At 48.5% G+C, this 23,117-nt stretch overlaps 1 long non-coding RNA gene and 1 other non-coding gene across 2 annotated transcripts; both read right to left on the bottom strand.

Annotated features, from left to right (window-relative positions):
- Window positions 1-1,288: 1,288 nt before the first annotated feature.
- On the bottom strand, window positions 1,289-1,371 carry TRNAL-UAA (transfer RNA leucine (anticodon UAA)). The gene has a single exon. It is a non-coding gene; the product is annotated as a tRNA-Leu (tRNA).
- Window positions 1,372-2,471: 1,100 nt separating this feature from the next.
- On the bottom strand, window positions 2,472-21,598 carry LOC137862683 (uncharacterized). The gene is made up of 6 exons (XR_011100475.1): window positions 19,365-21,598; window positions 17,699-17,860; window positions 8,536-8,768; window positions 4,101-4,228; window positions 3,875-3,996; window positions 2,472-3,211 (listed from the first exon to the last, which is right to left on the bottom strand). It is a non-coding gene; the product is annotated as an uncharacterized lncRNA (long non-coding RNA).
- Between the last annotated feature and the right edge of the window lie 1,519 nt (window positions 21,599-23,117).

Consider the following 23,117-nt stretch of genomic DNA (forward strand, 5'->3'; position numbering starts at 1 on the left):
CCCCTGGGATGCTCTCAGAGATGGATTTGTCATTCTTTGCATCACTTAACAACTGAGGTTAGTTGCAACAAGCTGGCTGTGGCAAACACACAGAATTTCACTCCCAGAACTAATCGAACGGGAGAAGAGCAGGGTAATTCCTCCCCTGTCCTCTTCTCTGGGTCCTGCCCCACTTGTTATAGGGCCACTGTTACCGGCCCCGTGATCCCTCCTGCAGGCCACCGTCTGATTTCCATCTATCAGAGAGAGCCAAGGATCGTAACGTGCAACTTCTAATTGAGCTGTATCATCTGCCACAAACATGAAATTAATGGTCCTACATCATAATCATAAATTCATACATAACCCCATGCACCAGCAAATAACTCTTTGCAGTGACACTACAATGGTAAGCCGATTTGCAAGACGCACACGCTACCCGGGAATCCTAATTAACCAAATTAACACCATCACTTCAAATCATGTCCCAGCAGTAGGACATTTCCGATTGGCCTCAGGCTGGAGCAAAGCAGCCAAATGAAAGCCTGACAGCATCTCCACGGGTCCGGAGGGCTAAACCTTTACAAAAGGAAGTTTCTGGTGCCCACCCGTGCACAAGAGGAAGAGAAACATCGCCCAAGAGTGTTTAAGTGACAGCCCAGGACACACTAGCCCAGGACACGCTAGCCCAGGAGCAGCCCTCAGTTTCTCATGCATTTCCCCAGCTTAACCTGCAGCATCAGGAAACCCCTCTTGCCATGCTGCGAGCTCCAGGGGCTTGTGACCCTGCCAAATCCCTCTGGAGAGTGCCAAATGGTGCCTTGGATGAGCCAAGCCATGAGTCTGGGGTCACAGAGTGGAGCTGGCAAGGGAAGCCAGCATGGAGCAGTCTCTGTGAACCCCAAACCTATCTTCTTTGCACCCATTTCCACTTGTGACTTGCCCAAGCTGTTTAGAGCTCAACGTCTTTTTTTATCTCCTTCAGGACAGTCAGGTTTTTCTACTTCTGTCTTAGGAAAAAGAAGTCTCTATTTTGGGAGCACGTGGGATTCAAGCCCACGACGGTCTCAGCACTCCCTGCATGAAGGACAAGAGCCGCAAGCCCTGTGCCAGAGCGCCTGGCTCACATCTCCTCACATTCAGCCTGGGTGATAATGGGGCTCAGTCCCACCAAAGGGCTCTCACTGGGGCACCGAATGGTTTTGGCCCCCCAGGCACAGCACAGGGCTGAGGGCTCCCCTCCCTGCTCCAGACAGATGCTCTAAAAGCCAGGACGGGGAGGTGTGGACTGCCAAAAAAAGGAGATTCCTACCAGAAGTGGGGTTCGAACCCACGCGGGCATGCGCCCATTGGATCTTAAGTCCAACGCCTTCACCACTCGGCCATCCTGGTGGGCTGCCTGCTGCCCCCTGGCCTGCCAGGTCTCCCCTGAAGGACACACACCCTGCCAAGCCATCGGGGTCCCAGCCTGGGGGACTTCCTGAGCCCAAAACATCTTCCCCTCCTCATTGCTTTATTGAAGTTCTCTGTTGAGCTGGCCTCTGGTGAGGCACAGTGAGAAAGCCTCCTCGCTCCATTTCCTTGTACCCCACAAGAAATGCTTTCCTACCCCATGAGCTTTCCAAAACATCACAGTTTTGCTCCCATGTCCTGGCACCCATCATCAAGAAGCAAATCTCTGCTCAGCCCAGCTGGCACACCCCAACCAAACACCTCACTGGGAATTGCCAGCTCTCAGGGCCATGGGGAGTGGCACAACACCCATGTGCCATGCTCGGACCTCAGGCAAGGACCACAGACATCAGTGATAACACCACCAGGCACGAGGAACATCTCTGGGGGGTGCCAGCTTGACCCCACTGGGTGATCAGGGGGGACAGGAGCAGCTCTGCCAGCCTGCCAGTGCTCAGCCAGACCAGCTGAGTGGTTAAAGCATCACCCTTCCTCCTTGGGTCCTGCTCTTCACCCTCTCTGGGCTGCACTGGGGGCTCGAGTGGAGTGTTTAGCCAGGACAAACTGTGGGGCATGGGCGTCCTCCTTTTCTCTTTGGGGTGAGGTGTACCATTTTGTGCTTTTGCTTTGCCCTGTAGGAAAAACAAACAAAAGCAACAAAAAACATTTTTGTTGAGTCACATGGGATTCAAACCCACAGCCTCAAAACAAGGCTGCATTCACTAAGTCTTTAGCCCTTAAGCCACAGGAGCCTGATGCTTTCTGTCTCTGTTTCAGCCACTCTCCCTTCCCAGGCCAGCACGTCCTCAGAGGGCTGCCATCGCTTTGGTGGGACACTGCAACCTGTTCCCAGTCTTGTTCCCTCCCAGGGGATCCCCAGACATCCTGGATCCCTGCACTGGGCTTGCACAGCCCCAGCCCCAGTGCCCACAACCCTGGCCAGACCTTTTCACAGGAGGATCTCATCTGCTGAGGACACACTGGAGCCTCCTCCTCCATGGGAAGGGCTGGGAAGATGCAGACCCGGGCGGGTCCGACAGTTTGTGGGAAGCCTTTTTTTGGCTCCAGTAAGCTAAAACATCTGGGGACACGTTCCACAACCAGAAGGGGGTGTATCTGTAGGTGAAGGGGATGGTGCTTGTTGTGTCTGCCCTACTTGGAGCTGAGCAATTCCCTCCTTGCTTCCCCAGGGGCTGCTCACAAATGTGCTCAGGATGCCTGAGCTATTCGGAGGGCTTGCAGCCAGTGAGTGCAGGAGTGAGAGTCACTGACCAGAAATTTGTGTTTTTAGCTCTCGGAAAAGGGTAACATTGAGGGGACAGCCTGGCCTCCAGAGCTGATGCGGTCCATATCGCCTTGCTGGGGAGCAAGGCAGAGACCCCAGGCACCCCACTGCAGGGTGCTGCAGGTCCTCAGCTCAGCAGAGGAAAGGGTTAATCCATCCACAAGCAAAATCCTTGCCAGGAGGAAATTCACCCCTTTGGGTGCCAGAAGGGGACAGCAGCTTTCCCTGCTTCCCTCTGCTCTCCCCATCACAGCCACAGCAACACGCTGTGCGGGTCCGCGTGTGCAGGATCCCAGCCCAGCATCCCCGGATGCCTCCAGCTGCAGCACCCGCATTAGTATCAAACGAAGCCGTGCTCACAAAGGGTGTCGCGCTCGCCAGCTCCAGAGGAATCTGCTTCTAATGAGCGACTTCAAAGCATTAATGAGCTTGCAAAGCTCTCCTCTTCGTTTACAGAGCTGGACCTCGCGCGCTTGGCATTAAGACAGGGGTCACCTGTCAGGCGAAGAGAATGCGTGTGCATGTCGGCGAATATAATATATTTGTCATCCTCTAAGAAGCAGAGATTAATCATGCCCTCTCTGAGAGGAAGCTTTTACGCCACATCTGCTCTTGGCAGCATGGAGAGAAGGGAGCTGCCCGCGAGGACATCCGTGACCCGTGCTGCTCAGATCCCCTTTGCGCCCAGCTTTGAAGTTAACATCCCACCTTAACCCCTTGGGTCCAGGCTGGGAAACACTGCTGGAGTCAGCATCCCAAGGGCTGGATAAAGCAGTGGGGCCATCCCATCAAGGCAGGGGTAAGGAGTGCAAGGAGGGAGCAGTATGGGAGGGTGGGAGAGCTGATTCAACTGATGCTTGTTGCTCTCAGCACAGGGCAGCCACAGACAGCGCCAAGAACAGGCAGCTCCAGGGACCCAACATGCTCAAGCTCACACCTACATCACAAATTGCACATATTCAGGGTTGTCACTAGCACAACTTGGCTGTATTTATAAATGCAGCTCCAAGCAAATGCTTCCCAGAGCTTTCCATGGCTGTGCACCACCCATGATGTTGCTTGGCTTCACCTGCAGACATGTGCAGTGTGCTGGCTGGCACTTTGCTGGGCCTGGAGTCAGCCTTGCCTCCAGGGAGGACATAACATCATCTGAATTACCTGTAGTGTCTCGGATGTCTCCCATGCAAATCATAAGCTGGGCTGGCTGTACCTCGCTTGCAATATCCCCCTGAAATGACAGCTTGAAGGTGACACCGCTACAGGTTTTCAGAACACATGTTCTGTAAGAGAAAGACATTAATAATGTCCTGGAGTCAGAAAGGTGTTGTCCTTCGCTTCAGAAACACATCGGCAATGTTAACTGGAAAGCAGTTCCTCCTCTCACCTTCTCCCGAAAGGGATCTCTTGGCACTCGGTGTCTATTCAGTAGATCTGTGTTTAATTTAAACAGCCACTGGAGGCAACTGCCATCCCACACGTTATTACTGCAGCTGGAGTGAGGCTGATTGGTAGCTAAGTTAAGAGAAAGAAAAAAATCCAAAGCCTTGAAGTCATGAGCAAGGCAGAACAAAAATGGCACTGTAAGAGATTTCAGGACAAAACTTCTACCCTTTATGGATGCAGGGGCAAAAATACTACCTGCACCCTCACTATAGAAATGGGTTGGCAAAGAGAAACAGTAGGATGGGGTTCTCCTCTGAGCTCCTCTGTGCCCAAACCCTGCTACAAGAGCAGTTTGGTGTGTGGGTTACAACCAACAGGAGCACTAAGTGACTCCAGTGTGACTCTGTTTGGATAGAGCAGCCCTACCAGGGTCATCTTTGATGAAGTGAGACCTGACAGCTTGGCTCCTCCTTGCCCATCTGCCTGGGAAGGTGAAAACTTCTTGCTGCCTATACCAACAGAGCTCCTGTGCTGAATTCATGCAGCGCTAAATAAGGAAGCTCTTTGGACTGTGTCACTTTAAAAAATAGCACTTCTTGATGTACTACTGATGTCCCACACATAACTGTAAACTTCTGCCCCACTTGGAGAGTAGCTGGAGCTCAATGACAAACAGAAGAGTTGAACACAGGACAGAGTGGCTACTTAGCTGGTAGCTGGCTGGCACCTCGTCAGCTTTCAGAGTAAAGAAGTGCAGATCATTCATCCTGCCTGTTCTTCCTGCCTCTCAAGAGGCAGTTCAGGAAATCAAGCCAGCCTCACTTTGCCTTCAGATGGCTTTCTTTACAGAATGGCTAGAAAATATACATGGCATTCCAATAGGTGAAAGCTTATTTTCTGCAGAATCTGGCATGATGCCCCACTGCTTGTTGGCTCAAGTCAGCCCCTGCGTAACTACAAAACTTACGGGGCTCTGTAGCTCAAGAGCAAAGGTTTTCTACAAACCTTCCAGATACTGGTATTCAGCCAGAAAGCAGTAAAAAAGACCACAAACGAACAAACAAACAAAAACCTCCTCACTGTGGGCACACAGACTGGATTAAAAACCAGTGGAGCTGTGCAATTACAGGAGGTTATTTAACCCAGAGGGAAAATATGTTTTCTTTGTTGATTAAGTTCTTTAAAAAATATATTAAAAAAAAAAAGAAAGAAAGAAAGCAATGCAGCTACCAGAGCTAAGGTAGTAAGTCATAGCAAATAATGTATTTCTCCTGTTCAGGAATGATCTCCCAGATGTTTACAGTTTTCCACAAGCTATTGCTAGTATAAACTATTCTCCCAGTATTTTCTACAAATAATTTTTGGACAACAGGCAGTTTCTCAAAAAAAAAAAAAAAAAAAAAAAAGTAATCTCAAGGACTCAGCATACCCAAGCCTCACATCATTGATTCTGCTTTGGTTCTGGATGGGCTTGTAATGAGATAGCTGGAGTGCATTGTTGATGTTTTAGCATTTCAAAGTCATCACCTTCCCAGATCCAGTTATTCCCAGGGATATTCTGGACACTACATGTGTGTGGCTTGTCGAGGCTTTACCTTTATTTAGCCTGGACAAGGTTTTGAGGAAGGCATCATTATGGACCCATCTCCCCTTGTTACTGTTCCATGCCTCTTCCAAACATCATCGCATACAACACAGAACAAATGAGTCATAATCGCTGTGTAGAAAAGAAAGCTCAAGAACACACTGAGGATCCCAGTGCTGTGATACTGATGCCTCAGCTGTTGAGTGCCCAAGCCATGAATAAAAAAGGAACCTGATGTAAATGAGGCGTTCAGTGCATGCTCATCTATTCTTGCCTAATGCAGCCCGCCAGACTTTTTCTACAGTCACTGCAGAGAGAGAAATGTTCAGCGAGGGCTTGATCTCACCCAGGGCATTTAAAGAGGGGCAAAATCCATTGCTTTCTGGAAGTGAAGCAAAGGAACAAAGTTCACCTGCTTAGCTTAGGCTAGACACCTAGTCGCAGGTAATTAGCTTCGAGGGATATTGGATCTGCCTGCAGGAGAGGTCCTTACAACAGGCAGAGCCGGACTCTGAACTTACTGCTTCTGGGGGTGGAACGATCAGCGCTAGAGGTTTGTAAGAAATTAGAAACCTGGCTGATCCTGGCTTGAGGCAGATGACCTCTGAAGGCTCCTTCAAGCCCTGCTCTCCATACCTGAATTTCATCAGAAATCTGTAAACCAGATTCTGTTAAGGTCATTCCAAAATGACACTAGAAGAAGCTGCGTGTTGCATATTTTTGGCTGCCTTTTAACACTAGAGAGGAACTAGCCACGGGAAACAAATGTTCACCAGAGAAGTCCATTCTTTACAGGTCACAACTTAGGAAACACTGCTTTATGTTGCTCTCAGAAGCAACCCAGAAGAGAAATGAGGCAATTAAGTTATCACATCAACAAATACCAACAGAAGAGGCTTGCATGTGTCAAAGAAATCTCCTGCAGTTCTTTACATGGCTGGGACAAACGTGTAGGGATGAATGACAAAAACCCTTTGTGCTCCACCTGCAGCATCAGCAGTGCCCGCTGCCACTTCGTGTCTCAATGGGGAAGTGTGCAGGCGACATATCACATCCCAGATGTCAAGGTGCATCTGCATGAATTCCTAAAATGACATGTGTTCTTTAGCCCAGAGCTTGGCTCCAGGCTAAGAGCTAAATTTGATGTTCTCTGAGGCTAAAACTTCTTCAAAAACCATTCTAGCTTAATTAGGGAAGGGAAATTTTGGCTGCACATTCTGTAAAGGGAGATTGGCTTGGGGAATGGTATGAAAGTCGTGGTTTTTTGCAAGAGCAAAGAGAAAGAACAGGCTCATTTCTAAAAGCGCTGCACCTAAGAACTTCAGAAAAGCACAGAACTTCACTGAAATATAATGAAAGGCACTGCCTAAAAGCAGAACATCTCCTTTGGCTCAGCATATCCTCTCCCAGAGGCACCACATCATTCCTGCTGCTCACAAAACAGCTTCTGCCTCCTTTTAATAGTTTTATTTTTAGACTTCTCTCATATTTAATTCTTTCTCTTTCCTTATGTAAGGTTCTTGGAAGGGCTGCAGTGTCAAACAATAATTACATCAGAGAAAATTTAGAATCCACAGTGTTGAAACAAGTCTCTGCTCTTGACAAGTGAATGAATGTAGGAAGCGAGGGGAGGCAGTTTTATCAAGGAGAGCACCCAGCCAGCAGTGTAACAGCATCTCTCGTGGGCTGAGGACAACCACTTTCAGAAGTTGGCAATCTCAGCTCAGAGCACATCAGTACATGCCTGGAATTCACCTGGCCTGAGACCTGGGTGCACATTCATGCAGTGCTACCAGCACATACATGCCTCTCCCCACGAACAACCTCAAGGCAGGATTAAAATACAGATTTGCCATCCTTTTAACACCCCTGGATCAGCTAAATTGCACGTGCCTATAGACTTAGCTTTACCTCAGCTAAGGAAGAAGCATTTCCCAGTGTCAGGGTGCACCACTGTGCCTCCTGTTTGTCCACGTACAGCAGAAGTGGGAGAAGACACAGACCTATCCGCTTCCCCCATCCTCTGTTTCTGAAGATACGCATACCTGCCCAAAACTGGGTTCCAATACCTTTATAAATTACACCACCACCATCCCATATGTGCAGTATATCTGCTGGCAACTAAATTGTGTTCAAGTTGCAGCTCAGCCCAATAAAACACTGAATCTTGGATATGCCGATATTGCCACTGCCAGGGCTTTAAAGGAAGCCCATGGAAGCAGTCTGCAAGGTCTTGGCTTGCATTTTCCAAGTAACCAGAGAAGGGTGAATTTGATCCTCCATCCATGGAGGAAATCAGTTGAATGAGGCAGCTACAAGTGAAAAAAAAAAAAAAAAGTTAGGGAAAGACCAGGAAAAAAGTTTTCCCTCTCAAAAAGAGCATGAACTACCTTGCAGAGAACTCCAAGTAGGCTCCATATAGAAATACTGACAGGTATCAGTGGGCCTATCTGTCATGCGATGTCTAAAATCAGGTTGTGGTGAAGAGTAGGTGTACAGAGTGAGCTCACACATACTATGTACAAGTTTTCTAGGGATAACATGTTTATAGCATATATATAAATATATATATATATATTTTTCCCATATGGGTTCCCAGCTGGACTTCTTTGATGCCTTGGAAGACCAACTTGCTAAAATCATCGATGACAAAATCAGGATTCTCCTAATTAGATGTAACCTTTGAAGAGAACTGTTGAAAGCTGAGAGCTCACCCACTTCTATGGGCTTACCACTGCCTGACAGGAGGACACCTGGACATTTGTATTTTCAGTTGTTTCCTTTTATCTCATGTTAGAAATACAAAGGTGAAGGAAAAAAAGGCTCACAGAAAAGGAGGAGGAGGACATACCTGTGAAATCTATGCCTGTCATCCTACAGCTCCAGCAACAGTCCTCTCTCCAGCATTTGAGACACTTCACTTTGCTTTTTTCTGCTTCACCTCATGCCCACAATCACAGCTCCTGTCCTTGCAGTCCTTCGCTCCTCCTGCTGAGCAGAGCCTCTGAGGGCCCAGGCTGTCAGAAGAGTTTACAGCACGAGCCAGCTATCCCAAGCTGTGTGGTTGGTGGCTTCCTGGGAAAACTGAAAACAAACATCCAAAGTTGAAGAGAGTTAAAAATAAATAATAAATAATAAATTAAAAAGCTTCAAACTTCCTCTATTCATCTGCAACTATTTTTTTTATTTTTTTTTTACACTCAGTTTTTGATAGAGCCACATTGAAAAGGTACTAAGACCCCCTGATGTCATGCGGGCTTTAAGCACTTACCTCCCATAGCCCCCTTCAAAACTCCCAATCATAAACACCAGAAGGACAAACTCTAGCATATTTTGCTCGTTCATCTGCCTGCTTTATTTTTTTCATGTGTGTGTTTGGTTGTGTGTGTGTTTGTTTTGTTTTGCTGGTTTCTTTTTTTTTTTTTTTTTTTAAGTAACATATAGTTTTTCTTCTGGGATTCAAAGCCTGATTTTTTAATAATTACACAAAATAAACCATGTGGGGTTTTTTATGATCTGCTTTAAATGTAGAGTTTTGAAAAGTAGACAATGAAATTATTATTATTTTGTTTCACAGTGGTTCTAAAGCACAGGGGAAAAAGACACTACTATTTGTTTATTTGGCTTTCAGTTGCTGTGACAAAGCAAATAACAGCTCTGGTCTTGGTCCACAATTGAACTAATTGGTAACACCTCAAATTATGTCCTAAAAACTCCTAATTAGCAGCTAAGCACAGGAAGAACTATGTAGCATTGGCTCCTTTGCACTCTAAAAGACCTGTGCATTCATAGCAGACAGCTGGACTTAAGGTCCCAAAGCCTCTGATTTCGTGCGTATACAGGCAAGAAGTGATGGGTGCACATCATTTCTTGTTCTGTGTTGGTGCAGCACCTAGCTTGATGAGGATGAGTTCCCTAATGCCTTCCTTAGAAAACAGGGACCCAATCTAAAGGCTATAGCGGGTATTTTCCAGAAGACTTTTGCTGCCTCCACAGCAGCCAGGTCACGGCCCATGGGCAAAGCTCCCTCCTGATTTCCCAGATTAATTTCAGAGTTCCCAAGGAGGTTCCTTCCCTGCCCTCTTTCATTTGCCACCCAAGCCCCTCGCACCACAGGAAGGTGCTCAGAGCACTGTGGGGAGAAATGATCCCAATACCAGCAGTGAAGGGGCTGGGAAAGAGAAAACAGAGTCTTGATGAGCTTGTCAGGAAGACCTCTTCTGTAAAAAGGGGATCACTGTGAGAGCACTAAGACTTATACACCCAGGCCAGCCTTTCACACACCCACAGGGTCTTTGCTTAGCACATGCCTGCAGCACGAGGCCATGGCAGGACAGGCCCCTTGTTGCTGGAGATCAAAGTCTTCACCACAAAAGGAGAAGACGGATAACACACAAAGGCAGCAGCTGTGTTTCACTCCCAAGCAGCATCTGGGACACCCAAGGCTGGCTGGTAAAAGCAGGAGGCAGTCAGAGTAATGCTTAAAAAGTCAGAAAGGACTGCTGGGTGCAGCAGCAGAAGACAAGACAATGGCACAACATTTTCCCGAAATGCAGCAACGGTCCCCCTGTAGAGATGGATGAGGGAGAGGTTTTGCAGCAGCTGTCCTGTCTGCACCCTTCTGTGATTAGACGTAGCCTCCTTTCTTTCTCTAAAGCACCAGCACAGCCAAAGAGGGCTGGTCACCTCCTCCTGTCTGTCTTCTGAGGGACAGACACACGGACATGGTGGCGTTGCTGATCCAGCTGCCATCAGTGTCTAGATGGATGTGGGATGCAGGGAAGTGGTGACACACTGCTCAGTCTGTCAGCAATGATGCAGCCCCATCCCAGGGACGGGAACACATCAGTCCTGTCCCAGACTGATGGAGAGAGACAGGACATGCCCCACCTGAGCAAAAGCTTTGTTCAAGTGCCTTCCCTCCTGCAGCAGGTGAGCCACAGCCGGTGCCATAAGGCCAGCAAGTGTTTAACAAAAGCCCTTCTTCGGGCACACTCTGCTCTGCTGTTTGCACGGCTGTGCGAGGCAGATTGCTGGCTCTTATTAGCTAAATAAACAAGCAGCAAAAGTTGAGCGAAATGGAAACACATACACAGCTTGTCTGTAAATAGAGACAAACGCCTCCATCGCATGGTTGCACCCAGCTGTCTGGCTGTTACCTGCTTAAATGGCTTTAATTTCGCATTAAGGTCAATGCAGCCGTAGCTTCTCCTCCAGGGTGGAAAACCTGGTTAATGAAACGCTCAGGTTCGTATTGAGCCCAGCTCAATGTGCCAGCCGAGCATCACAAGGAGCTGAGACTTTCCTCCCCACCATGGGTCCCAGCCTGGATGCTGGGATGCACGGGTAGAGCATCTGGCATTCGCCAGCTAGATGTTCCTCTGCCATTCCCACTGGAATTACTGGGCACCTCCAAGTTGCAGGCAGGGCATTTCTCCTTGCTGAATCCCATGCTGCAAGGAGAGCAGAGAGCCCTCCCTCTGCCCCAGCCCTGCCAGGGCTCTGCTCTTTCCATGGGGCTGCCCTGCGCTGGTTCCACTTTTAGTGAAAATTATTTATTCAGCTTAAATGTCTCTCCTCTCTGCCATTTACACAGGTCTGGCTTTCCTCTGGGAGTATACATAGGATGAGTAAACTGTCTTTATATATAGCCTGAGAGGGTTGGCTTTAATTCTCATTTATTACTCTTCCATTTCTTTTAACTTCTCCTTTCCACAGAACCGAGTTCCTGACCAAGTTTTGATGCAGTCCGTGAGGGTGACAGACACGGTTTTGCTGTGATCACTAGTGCGTAGGAAGCCATTTGTCTCGAACCACATCCTCCATGCTACTGAAGGCAAAATCGAAAAAAAAACTTGTCTTGCATGCCTTCGAAGTAACTGTTCCGAGGATAATTTAAAGTATTGAGACATTGATTCACTAAACATCGCTGGCCTCCTTATATGTGGGCACTCAAAGTCGCCCATTATTGGTGATTTATTAGCGGGAGATGTCTCTTTGATCTTCTCCAACATCATGCACTCAATATCCCCCTCCCAGGAGGCAGCTGGGAGGACAGCCCTACCAAGACACTCGCATTATTATGACTTATGGGCTGTGTCCATGGGATTGTCTCTGCACAGGCACGGCGTCTCCCTGGATTCGGGGGAATCTTCCTGAGCCCTACGATATATGCAAAAACAGAAGTTCCTCTTGGATTGAAAAATTATGATACCAGCACCTCTAAATTGCTTTTAGCGGCTTTCTGTGCTGCCTCTGGCTCAGAAGTGCTTAGTTTGCTGACAGAAATCATAGGCTCATACACACTTGAGATGGAAAAGCCCTGCTAGGTTCAGCTAGTCCATTTCTCCTACCAGGGAAGGAATATTCCCAGCAATCTGTTTTCCCTGCTACTTTGTCTTGTCTATTTTTAAACATCCCATGTAGCAGAAATACATTTAGATTGTCAGGATTTCAGAGCCAAGTTAGCTGTGGAAGTACCAGCTGTAGCCTAACCTGCTTTGTCTGGTGGCAGCAGCTAAATTGCTCTCTGCTGCCTTTGAAGTCAATGGAAAAAGTCTTATTGGCTTCTCTGGGAGCATTCTCGGGCCTTTGGTACGGATGATTAGAGCAAATAGCTACGGAGCACTGATAAGCCATTCTTACACTATCACTTTCCAGGCCATAACTGCATTTTAATAGGCAAGAAATTGTCTCAGCAGCAGTCAGGGGGCAATAACAGCAAAGCCATGAGGAGTGCATGGCAAACCGGGTCTGCGCAGAAGTGGCTTCTGCCATGACCATACGAAATTACATCCACAGACCCGAACAGGTTTGGTGGAGTTCATGATCCGAGGGGAATAGGCAGAGGCAGTCCCTTCGGCACCTCCTCTGATTATAAAACCTACCAGAGCTGGTTCAGCCTGCAGTAAGCTCCAGTGTGTTTTTCCCTTCCAAAAAATAAATCTTTAACATCATGAATGAAGGGAGCCTGGCACATCACAGTACCCCTCTACGTACTCAGGCAGAATATGGCACAGGCATACAATACTACTTAAGTTACCAATCAAACCTCGACCCATCTTCTGCAGGGGACAGCTGCCCCACGAGATGGAGCCATGGCAGTGACACAGCAGCCAGGCGAAATTCAGCCCTTTGCTTTCTCTTTCCATGTCAGTAACAATGGCAGGTAGTGGGAGCCGGGATTGGATTTAATTTAGAAGTTGTTGTGCTCTGCCGGGACAGTTTCCTCTGCCTCCACATTTCCTGTCTGGAAGTTCTCCCAAAAGGATGAATTAACCAATATATGACCTGTATGGGAAATGCACTTTATTGAAGCTATTTTTCTAGGGTGGAGCTGAACAGCTGTTTAACAGCGCATAGCTGCACTACATGAGAGACAGTAAAAATACTGAAATGAACAGTATTCGGGTAAAACTGGGCTGCGAGGAGGCAGAAGGTAATTATCTCCCTGTAATTTTTGCCTGTACACGGAGGGTAGAGGCTTTGTGTGACAAAGTGTGCCAGCATGGGGTACCGCAGCATGACAGCAAGCACGGGGAGGGGGACCTTGGCTTTACCTCCCTCAAAGCACCTTCCTCTGCCATCAACACGGGGAGACGAGCACCAGCCCTGCAAGGAAAGCCAATACGCTAAAGCTATACAGGAGTAGAAACTGCTCAGCTAACCACCTGTGTCACCACTCTGACAGCAAAAAACGACACAGCCCTGGTATCACTGCGGGGACAGCCATGCCCAAGATGAAGCACGGCTCAACCTGCTCCTTTATACAAGGCTCCAGCAATCAATAGCAGCAGTAAGTGTCACAGAAGCAGTGCTGCAGGTACTTCATGGCAAGATTACAGCATTTGGGGTGTGTGCAAGGAGCTAGATGCTGCTGCAAGCTGTTTTGCTCTCGATGGAGCATGGCCACCAACGCTCAGGGGGTGAAGGAGCAGCTCCAGGTGGCAGCAACCCCAAAGCGAGAGCTGGATACTGAGGCTCCCATGGGAGCACCCAGTATCTCTGCCCAGAAGCCTCAGGAAACCTCCTGCTTTCCATTCCCCTCTCGTCCTCTCCCCCATGGCAGGTTAGCAGCGCAATTACGTTACCACAGATTTACATCAGGGCTGGAGAGATGAGAATCCGAACAGAAGCTTTAAAAGCCACTTTTTTTTTTTTTAGAGCCTGACATAAAACGCCAGCCAGATTTACCATGAGTTTCCCGTGTGCGCGCATGAGTTATACACACAGTAAGTGTCCCGTCATCATGAATTCTGCCAGTGTGCTCCTTTTAACGGCACTGATCATAGGGAATTCATTTGGTCTTCATATAGCTGTCACCTGTATTACCAGAGCGATTTCATTCTAATTTAGCATTACTTAATGGTGAAGATAAAGTTAAGTGTTAGCCATGTGGGTTTTTTCTTGGCTTCTCTCTCTCTCTCTGACACAGCAAGAGTGCGACTGCAGGGTGTTTTATGACCAATAATTCAAAAGAGCAGGGAAAAGAAGGAGCAGCAAATATCAACTGCTTGTCAATCATCCACAGTCTTTCAGCTTAAATGGTTATACCTGGACCTCTGATCTTTTCTGCTGCTGCCTCTGATCCCCCTGTTTGTTTGGAGTTCTTTAGGTACTGCAACCATCAAAACCACATTTTTTAAAGGTTCAGGTCTAGGAAACCTGCTGTGGATACCCACAGTCACACAAAAAACGTGATTGTGATATAGAAAACTATACCTAATGGCTGCGGTGTACCAGCCAAATTGCAGCCACCCTGCCTGGGTGGCAATGATGGGGTACCCCACAAGCAGGCTGAATACATGAAAACCATGTGGGGAAACAGAATATTTTTAGAGCACTGGTTATAGAGCAACAAGTGGTTTGTCTTCCCGAGGCCCTGTGCCTCCTCCCTTTTCACCCAGCTAGGAAAGGTAATCATTCTGCATATATCACTAGCTTGTTTAAACTGGAGATGAAAAGCTACAAAAGTACAACTTAATTGAACCCTGTATTGTGTTATTACAAATGCTGCCGACCTCACTTGCAGTCCATTATCAGAGGGTTCTGCTGAATGCTTTAATTAAAGACAATAAGGCTAATAAAAAGGCATCATTTTCCTGTCTCTAGCGCTGCTGGAGAGTTGGGGCTGATGAGATTATTCCCCGCTAATGCTCTTCTGTTGTTGTTGTTTTTAAATCTTTTTCTCCCCATGGTTTGCAAATACTGTCTGAGCCTGAATAGTGCAAGATTCATTAAGAACAACAAAAACAAAAAAATCAGTTTTGTTTCTAAAATGCTCACTAATACTTGCTGAGCAGAGCCCCTCTTTCGGATGATCCCTGGTGCCTTACCCCACCCCTCACTGTGTTTTTCTTTCAGATCCAGTCCCAACAAAAGAAAAAGCTTCCCTGCATGGGCACGGGCACACACACACTGCCTGGCCCGAGGACATCCCTGCACGTGGTCCCTGCCTGCAGCCCTCCAACCTGCGGGGAGGTTGGTGAGGTGCTGGTGCCGCTTGCCAGCAGGCAGGATCTAGCCTGGAGTAATTAATGCATATATAATTGCGTATATAATTGCATCCCCATAATTAACATGTTGCTTACTGATGGCCCATATGCGGCATCTCTATCTGCTTTCATATTGGTATTAGTGATACCAAACCAGCAGCATTTCCAAAGCCAAGGCAGCCTTGCTGGACACCTCTCTGCAGCTTCAGCCTGAAGAGGCAGAATGGTGCTGGGCATGGTCTCTGCCTCTGGATGCACATGGGTGACCCACCATCCCCTGACTGCATCCCTCTGCCTCCAAGGGCATCAGCATGGGTTGGACCTAAACCTCCCCCATTCATGTTTTGGTGTCTGGTGATTACCAAAATCATGGGAATGGGGGGTGCAAAAAGGGGGACAGGAATTCAGGCGGTGCTCGTTGCGGGGTACACACAGTCCCGGGCACACAGGCTGAGCCCAACTACTCGTCACACTCTGACCATGGAACAGTTAAAACCTCACTAACAATCCGGACCATATCTGAACAAGAGACCTAATGGCAATCGGCGTTGTAGCCCTGCTGTGAAGAAGCCAAACCATCTAGTCCTACTGTGATTAAAAACTCCTTCTTGGACAAGGGAAAAGGCAGCCAGACGCTAAGCAACTGAACTTTGCCCCTGCAAGGAGGAGAGCAAAGCACTAACCACTGAGCCAGCCCAGTTTGCCAAGACTTTTATAGGGAAGGAACTTTTACAATTAAATACAGCAAAAGGTTCCTTCCACTGTGAGCCTCTGAACACAGGTTGAAAGAAGCAGAGTCGAACGTGGAAGCCAAGTTTAAAAAAAACATATCTTGATCTGAAGGTTGTAGGCTCAAAGTAGCTAGAAACCCCATCAAGTGACTGAATGGGAACAGCAAGAGGCGGGCAAAGACCACAACTCCTCCCTGGGTAAAGGATGAAGCTGTAATGTGGAGCAAACTGACCTAGTTACATATTTCTTCTCCACTCTCCTTCTCTCACTGCTGCACTTGCCTGGCTGGGATGTTGCAGAGCAAATTGCAAATAAAGTTTCTGCCATCCATGGTGAGCAAAGGGGAAACTGGGAGCTCTGTGGATGTGGGCATCTCAAGCAGCACCACCTCAGCCACGTCTTTAGAGGCACAGACATGTCATACACAAAGTGCTGCTGAGACCCTTAACTGGGACAGAGCTGGGCACGGGGAGGACAGGGGACGCTGCCATTCCCTCACCAAGCGCCCTGCCACAGCCAGCAGCCCTCTGACAGCCTTTACCTTCTTTCCCAGATACACACGAGTGCTAATGGAGAGCAGCAAGAACAACTTTCCAGCCTCTGCGAGTCCTTGCTCCTTTCTGCACATGGGTACAGCACCCTTGAAAAACCAGTCCCAGAAACGTGCTTGGATTTCCCAACATGTGGCGGAGTTTTTCTGTTTGTGGCACACAAACTGGCTGAAAACCCAAATTGCTCTCACCAAAGACATGGAAAATCCATGTTTTCTGTGGGTTTTGGTCCCATTTGTACCCCCAGATGGCCAAGGCAACCCCTGAACACTGACCCAGAGAGTCTCTGGAGGCCAGGAGGTTTGGAGAAGCAACCAAGATCTGGATCCCTGCCTCCCTCAGATCTCCGAAGCACTCACCAGCACTGCACACTTACAGAACCAATAACCTTAAACCACAACCCAGCCAGCTGAGAGGAGGTGCAGGGGAGGCTTTGCTCTTGATGAGCAATTAGATAATGGAGCAGCTGCCAGGAGAGGCAAGAGAAACTACCAAGGGAAACATTTCCAAAAGATGAGCAAACCCTTTGGGAAACACCATTTTTTGGGGAAGAATCGATGCAAACTGTAGGAGTTTTAATGACTTATGGGGAGTCTCCAGTCTATAACTTCTAATTAGAAATGAAGGGAGAAGAACACTGAAACCTCCTGAACTTTCCATCACTAAAAAAAAAGCTTTTTTTTTTTTTTTTTTTGGCTCAGGAGTATTTTTGAGATGTGTACTTCTTTTTCTCAATGAAAAAATACTTTGTCAGGGGAGAATTGGCATTGCTTGCAAGGAAATTTACTCTGTCAGTCACAGCTACCTCTCTAGCTGAAAGGAGGGATCTCCAGAAAAGGAGTGGCACAGATGCTGAGACAGAAGCTAAGTAAATACGAAGCCAGGCTCAGTGTCTTTAATAAACGATTACTGTGACTCCATTTTTTGGCATCACTCACTCCCTTAGAGCCCTGCTTCTCCCTCATCAGCATCCTCAGAAGAAGGTAAAAGAAGGTCTGTTGTGGGTTTATCTCTCTGGACTAGCTGTGGTGATTCTGGGTCCCATGGACAAAATGGTAGAGGACTTTTTTCCAATGCACCAAATAATCATTGCTGTATTGGATGTATTTCTTCCACACTTTAGCTGTTCTTAGGAGTCTACACTTCAATAGTACTTTCCAAATGCAAAGCCCCAGTCCAGCCCCCTTCTCCTTTCCCTGGCACTGCCCAGCTGTGTTTCACACCCCGGAGCACTCACAGCAATGTCACACTCAGGTTCTGCAGGTGAGGCAGGACTCCAGGATGACTCCCATGGAAACGATGAACTTCAGCTTTGGTGCGAAAACTCCAGATTTCCTCATCCAAAAAAAGCCTCCGTGCAAACATCCGTGTTCACCCCTCCCAATCTAGACAATTATACCTGCAAAAAAAAAAAAAAAAGCAAAATTATTGATCAGTGACACCCCTAGCAGTTTTTAGCCCTTTTTAGAGGGGCATGTTCCTGCCCATGCATCCATCAGCCCACACGTGGGGCAGTGCCCTTTGGGGTGGAAGGGGCTGCCGGAGGAGCGTGTCCCAGTGCCCAGTTTGGCTTGCAGGGGACATGGGGAGAGTGGCAGCCATACAGCTGGGGCCAGCACAATGGGCTGTCACACTCATCAAGCGGGAGGGTAATTAGGGAGCACTTCTTCAAACACAGCTGCCTGCGCTATTCGAAAGCTGCCACGTGCCTGCCATGAATAGGGAACGCTGTGGCCCACCAGCGCAGAAGCTGCTGGTGAAAACCCCTTCCCTCGCCATGGCCCCAAAGGAAAGCTTCGGAGCCACTGACCCTGTCGGAGAGGTCAGTGGTCGGTCGCTATTTTCTAGCCTTCCCAACCTGCAATTTGCTCCACGAGCATCTTGAACAGAGGGGAAAGGGTAGGTTGTTAGAGATGTGTCCTCGGGAAGAGAGAAAGCCATTACACGTATTAATAACCGCGACAATCATCGCTGCGTGAGGCTGGGTGTTTATGAGAATGGACTCTTTTGTGAGAGCGACAAAACACAATGCTGGGTGAATACAAGATTCAATAGGTGACCCAAGAGATGCGGAGAAGGAAAAGAGAATCACACACGAGTTGGGACTTGAGGAAAATCTCAGCTTTTGGGGGGAAGCACAATAAAACAACATTCAGCCTGGGGTCTGGGGCAACTGCAAATAACTCATTCAACCCTGAAAGAAATTTAGAAATTTTGTTCAAACTGAATAATTTAACCCTTTATATTCTTCTGGGAAAAAAAAAAAAAAAAAAAAAAAAGTCCCTTTTTCTCACTCCAAGTATAACAGGCTATGACAAAATGAAAGGTTAACGTCCAAAGGTTTGGTCTCAGAAAGTTTCACCTGGCCAAGCAAGGACACATCCCACCCTGAAATCCATGTGCCAACCCTTCCAGCCTGCCTCAGCCCCCTCCCTGCTTCTCTTCACACCACTGACGCTCACTGACTGCAATTCAGGAGCAGTTTCCATCCTCCTGCAACTCCACTAATTGGCAATTTTACCGTGCACTACACCTATTTCACCCATGTCTGCAGGAATAGGACTTTCTGTTCTTCCCACTACTTTCTCTCCCTCTCTGCCCCTCCTACTCTCCAGTCCCCCACATCCGCCTTTCTGCTCAGGAGCCCTTCTCATCATTTCCCCACATGCTTACAAACGTGCTCCTTTCGCACCTATAGCATCTGCACAGTCTGACCAGCTTCCTCAGGATCTTTTCATATGTAGAAACTCAATAAACAATGCAAATGAGCCACCGCCTAATTATTTTCTCAGCTTGTGGTGCGAGGAGCCATTTGGAGCGAGGACCCGGGGAGGTGAGGGGCATTGCCTCTACTCCTCCTGCCTCCCACCAACCCACCCTCCAGCTTTCCAGCAAAGACTCACTTTGCAAAATTTAATTACTCTGCTAACTTGTCCCATATGCTCTGTGGCAGGCAGGCAAGGCTTTAATTACTTCTGCACTGGAGATGCTGGGAACCCTGATTCCCCATCTCCCAGGGACCCAGCACAGCACCCAGGAGGATGCGGGTGCTGCCAGAGCCTTCGTGGTGCCTGAGCATCTGGCATTCAGTACCAAAACATCCTCTTTGTCCTCCTCCCACCCCTCCACACACACATCTGCAGCTAACGGGGGGACTGCAGCTGAGGGAGGGCTCTCGTCTCTAGAGGAGCAAATCCTCCCTCTTACCAAGTGCTGACCAGTATTGCTACCAAACTGATTAACAATCATTAGTAATCCAAAATCCCTTCCACAGTCGTCAGTATGGCACTTGAGACATTGTTCCTCAGCCGGGGGCAGGAGGACAAAACCCATTCTCAGATGGCCTTTTTCTCCCCTCCACTCTCCCAGCATCAGCACCCAGTCAGTTGGTTTCTCCCCTCCTTCTCCCACCCTGTTTTACTTTTCATTTCACAGCTGCTTCTGTGATTGCTGATTCCACAGCCATCAGGTGTTTCGGAGGCGGCAGGTAGTCAAAACTGTTTGGGGGTACAATACATCAGGCAGCAGACAAGGAGCAGGCAGGAATTTGTTTGACATGACATTGTTATGCAAAGATGCTCACGGTACCCAAGGTGCTTCATGTAACTGGATTGCATTTCCTGGAGACAGAAATCCTTTTTTTTTAGGGGGAGAAGGGCTGGAGGCAGGGGAAATCCTTTCATTCAGGATTGTGTTTAAGTGTGAGAGCAGAATACCTATTGTAGTTCCTATACTTTTAATGTGGTTTGTGGCTTGTATGATCCAGCCTCTAATCTGTTCCACATCTCGTACTGCTTTGAATTTGAGGAACCCACAGCTGAATTCTGATATTCTGCATTGCTGAGTGTCTTGTGGGAAGCCATCTCCTACCAGCTATTGTTAATGTCCTGGGACCCATATCAAAGCCAGAACTGATACTAGAGGTGATAACAGAACTGATATTAGTGCCAGAACAAGGGCGACTCACTGTTACCTGTAAAATCTTGCCCCTTGAGCAGCCCCTGGAGCTATGGGAGCAAGACTCATGGCTTGGTCTCCCTCCTTCCCTGTCCCCCTCCACTTGGGAGCTGCTACGCAGAGAGTGAAACGAGTGCATGCAGGAGCTCCCCATCACCAGCTTCTCCTGTGAGAGGCAGATAACCCAAGCACAAGGCAGAAAGGTGGCACAATAGATTGTCTGTCAATAGCTTTTAATCCTGATGCCCTTCTTTCTCCACCATGGGGCTGCAGGGAGGTCCCACACATGCACCGGTCCTCCAGGGGAGTCCTGCTCCCGACACCCCCCTCTCCCTACACCTACACTACCCTGACGTGCCTGGGTTGTGTGCCAAGGAACAGATGTGCAGCTGGTCCGGCTCCGCTCTAGGGTTTGTACAGAAGCCAATTCCCTTTTCAGGACCATCATTACATCTTTTTAGGCTGGAGCCTAAAAATACCACCCAAGCTGATGGAAGGGAGGGGAAGGAAAACAAAGGGGAATAAAGGAACAGACAGGGAGTCGAGTCGGTGTTTGGGACGTTTCAGCCAGAAAAGCTCAGGCTACACTATTGAATGGCTTACCCCCTTTCCTAGGTGCATGGTAATGGGAGATCCTTCTGTGTTTTTTGCATTTCAGTAGCAGCTCTGCCCTTTGGGTGAATCAAATTGATTTAGTCCAGTCCCCCAGTTCAATTTCTAGGGCTGCTCGGCCAGGACTCCCTAATCTGTGCGCAAGATTTCATTGTGGCTAGGCGCTTCTGATCCTTCAATTTACAGCTTGGCATTAAATTGGGCTCCAACGATGCGGGGCCACTTAGATTATGTGTCTCAAAGATCAGGCGAGTACAGCTCGGGCAGCGGGAAGATAGAGGTATTTCTGGAGAACTGGGCCTCCCTCCCTCAGCAAAAATAATCCTGAGACATCCTGCAGGTGCGATCCAGAAGGCTGCAGTTTTGAAGGCAGGATGAAATCTTGTTCAGGAGGAAAAAGAATCGAATTCTCACGGAAAGTTGGACTGCAATTAAAAGAAGCATTTCTTCTGAAGTGCCTGTTCCTCACTCACACAGAATGGAATTAACTGAGCAGCCTTTCAGCCCCCAGGTCTGATTTCCATTTTGGAAGTCAGGGTCTTCCACAACAATATCCCGCAGTTTTATTTTCCACATCTGGGGGAGAGGCAGACAACACAAATACATTTAACTGTAGGAGCAATGCTCAGAAGTACAGATCTCAAATCCAATAGCATGTCATGGTCATAAAGAGGGCTTCTTACCACCAAGTAGAGGGATGCTGTCACCATCCCTTAGGCATCAGGGTCATATCCTGGCTGGTGCTGTGAGCTGGCAGGACAGGTCTGTGCTGTGATAACAGCACTGCTCTCCTTCCTGTCTGAGAGCAGGACAGTTCTCCCTAGGATATGTTTAAGAGCAACCAGGACTGCAGGAGCAGTGAGCTCAGCAGAAGACAACCTGCCTGTCCTTCCGTAGTGCTTTGCACCCCGTCACCCCAAAGCTCTGCACATCAGCCAAACATATCCGACAAACTCTCAACACAAAGTATCTCAGATAACGTGAGGGCTGCACAGCAGCCTGACAGAGGAACATCTGCCGCTGCACGACAAGGTGACATGAGTTGTACACCCCAGGGTACCCCTAGAAAACCCGTGGAGATGTTTCAGGGCGTGGAGCCAGCAGGACAGTGCCAGAGGGATGCACAGGACCATGCACAGCCCCATCCCCTCTGCCTTTCAGGAATGTCTCCTCGGCAGAGCCAGCCTCCAGAAGCGTCCGGGGACATCCTGGAGACAATCCAGGACAAAGCCCGGAAGCAGCCGAAGGGGCAAGCAGCAGGGACAACGCAGCCGCACTCCCGAGACCCTCCCTGCCCCTTCCTGCAGCAGCAGAGCAGAGACACCCCCCACTGCCCCCCGCCCCAGGATCCTGACTCACTGCACAATAATGCCCAGGCAGCTCCCATCCCGTGTGTGTAACTTCCTAGGCCCTGTGCTGCTCGAAGGAAACGTATCCTTTGTGGGTAATATTTTCCGGCACACCAGCAAGGATGGAAATAGCATTTTTTTTCCGAAGAGTCCTTCTCTACTATGTCATGGGATTAATATCCAGGGTGTGTTTCCTCATTCTTAGCATGAAAGGGTGTTGCATACGATGACGGCAGCGGTGCTCAGCAAGAACAGACCTCAGGAAGCTGGTATGATGTGGTGAAGGGGGTGAAACAACCACAGGGGTGCTGCAAGCTCTCCTGGTGCAGAGGCTACAAAGAGCATGGGGCTCACCGGCAACACCCAAAAAATCACAGGCCACAAATCCTACACCTCGCTTCTCTGCCTGGGGCATCAAGGGAGCACTCCAGGGTGCTGGACAAAGCCACAGCACAGGGGGACTGAGCCCCCCCCAGAGCATGAGGCCATGTCGTGTACCCTGCCCCTTCCCCATCGACCTGGGAAAGCTGTGCAGACTTCTAGGGCAAAACCACAGGGCAGGCAGACACGTACTGCTGTTAGATCATCCCGCTGACCTCCTGGTGATCTAATAGACTCTCCAGGAAGGCCTTATTAAATTCTAAGCCAAACTGTGTCCAGTTACAGTAATTACTGTGTATTTAAGAAATAGCAATTGGCTATTTAGAGCGCTCTAACAAACATCTCACAGAGAATTCC

This window comes from Anas acuta, chromosome 11 (genome assembly GCF_963932015.1).
Source record: "Anas acuta chromosome 11, bAnaAcu1.1, whole genome shotgun sequence".
Lineage (NCBI taxonomy): Eukaryota > Metazoa > Chordata > Aves > Anseriformes > Anatidae > Anas > Anas acuta.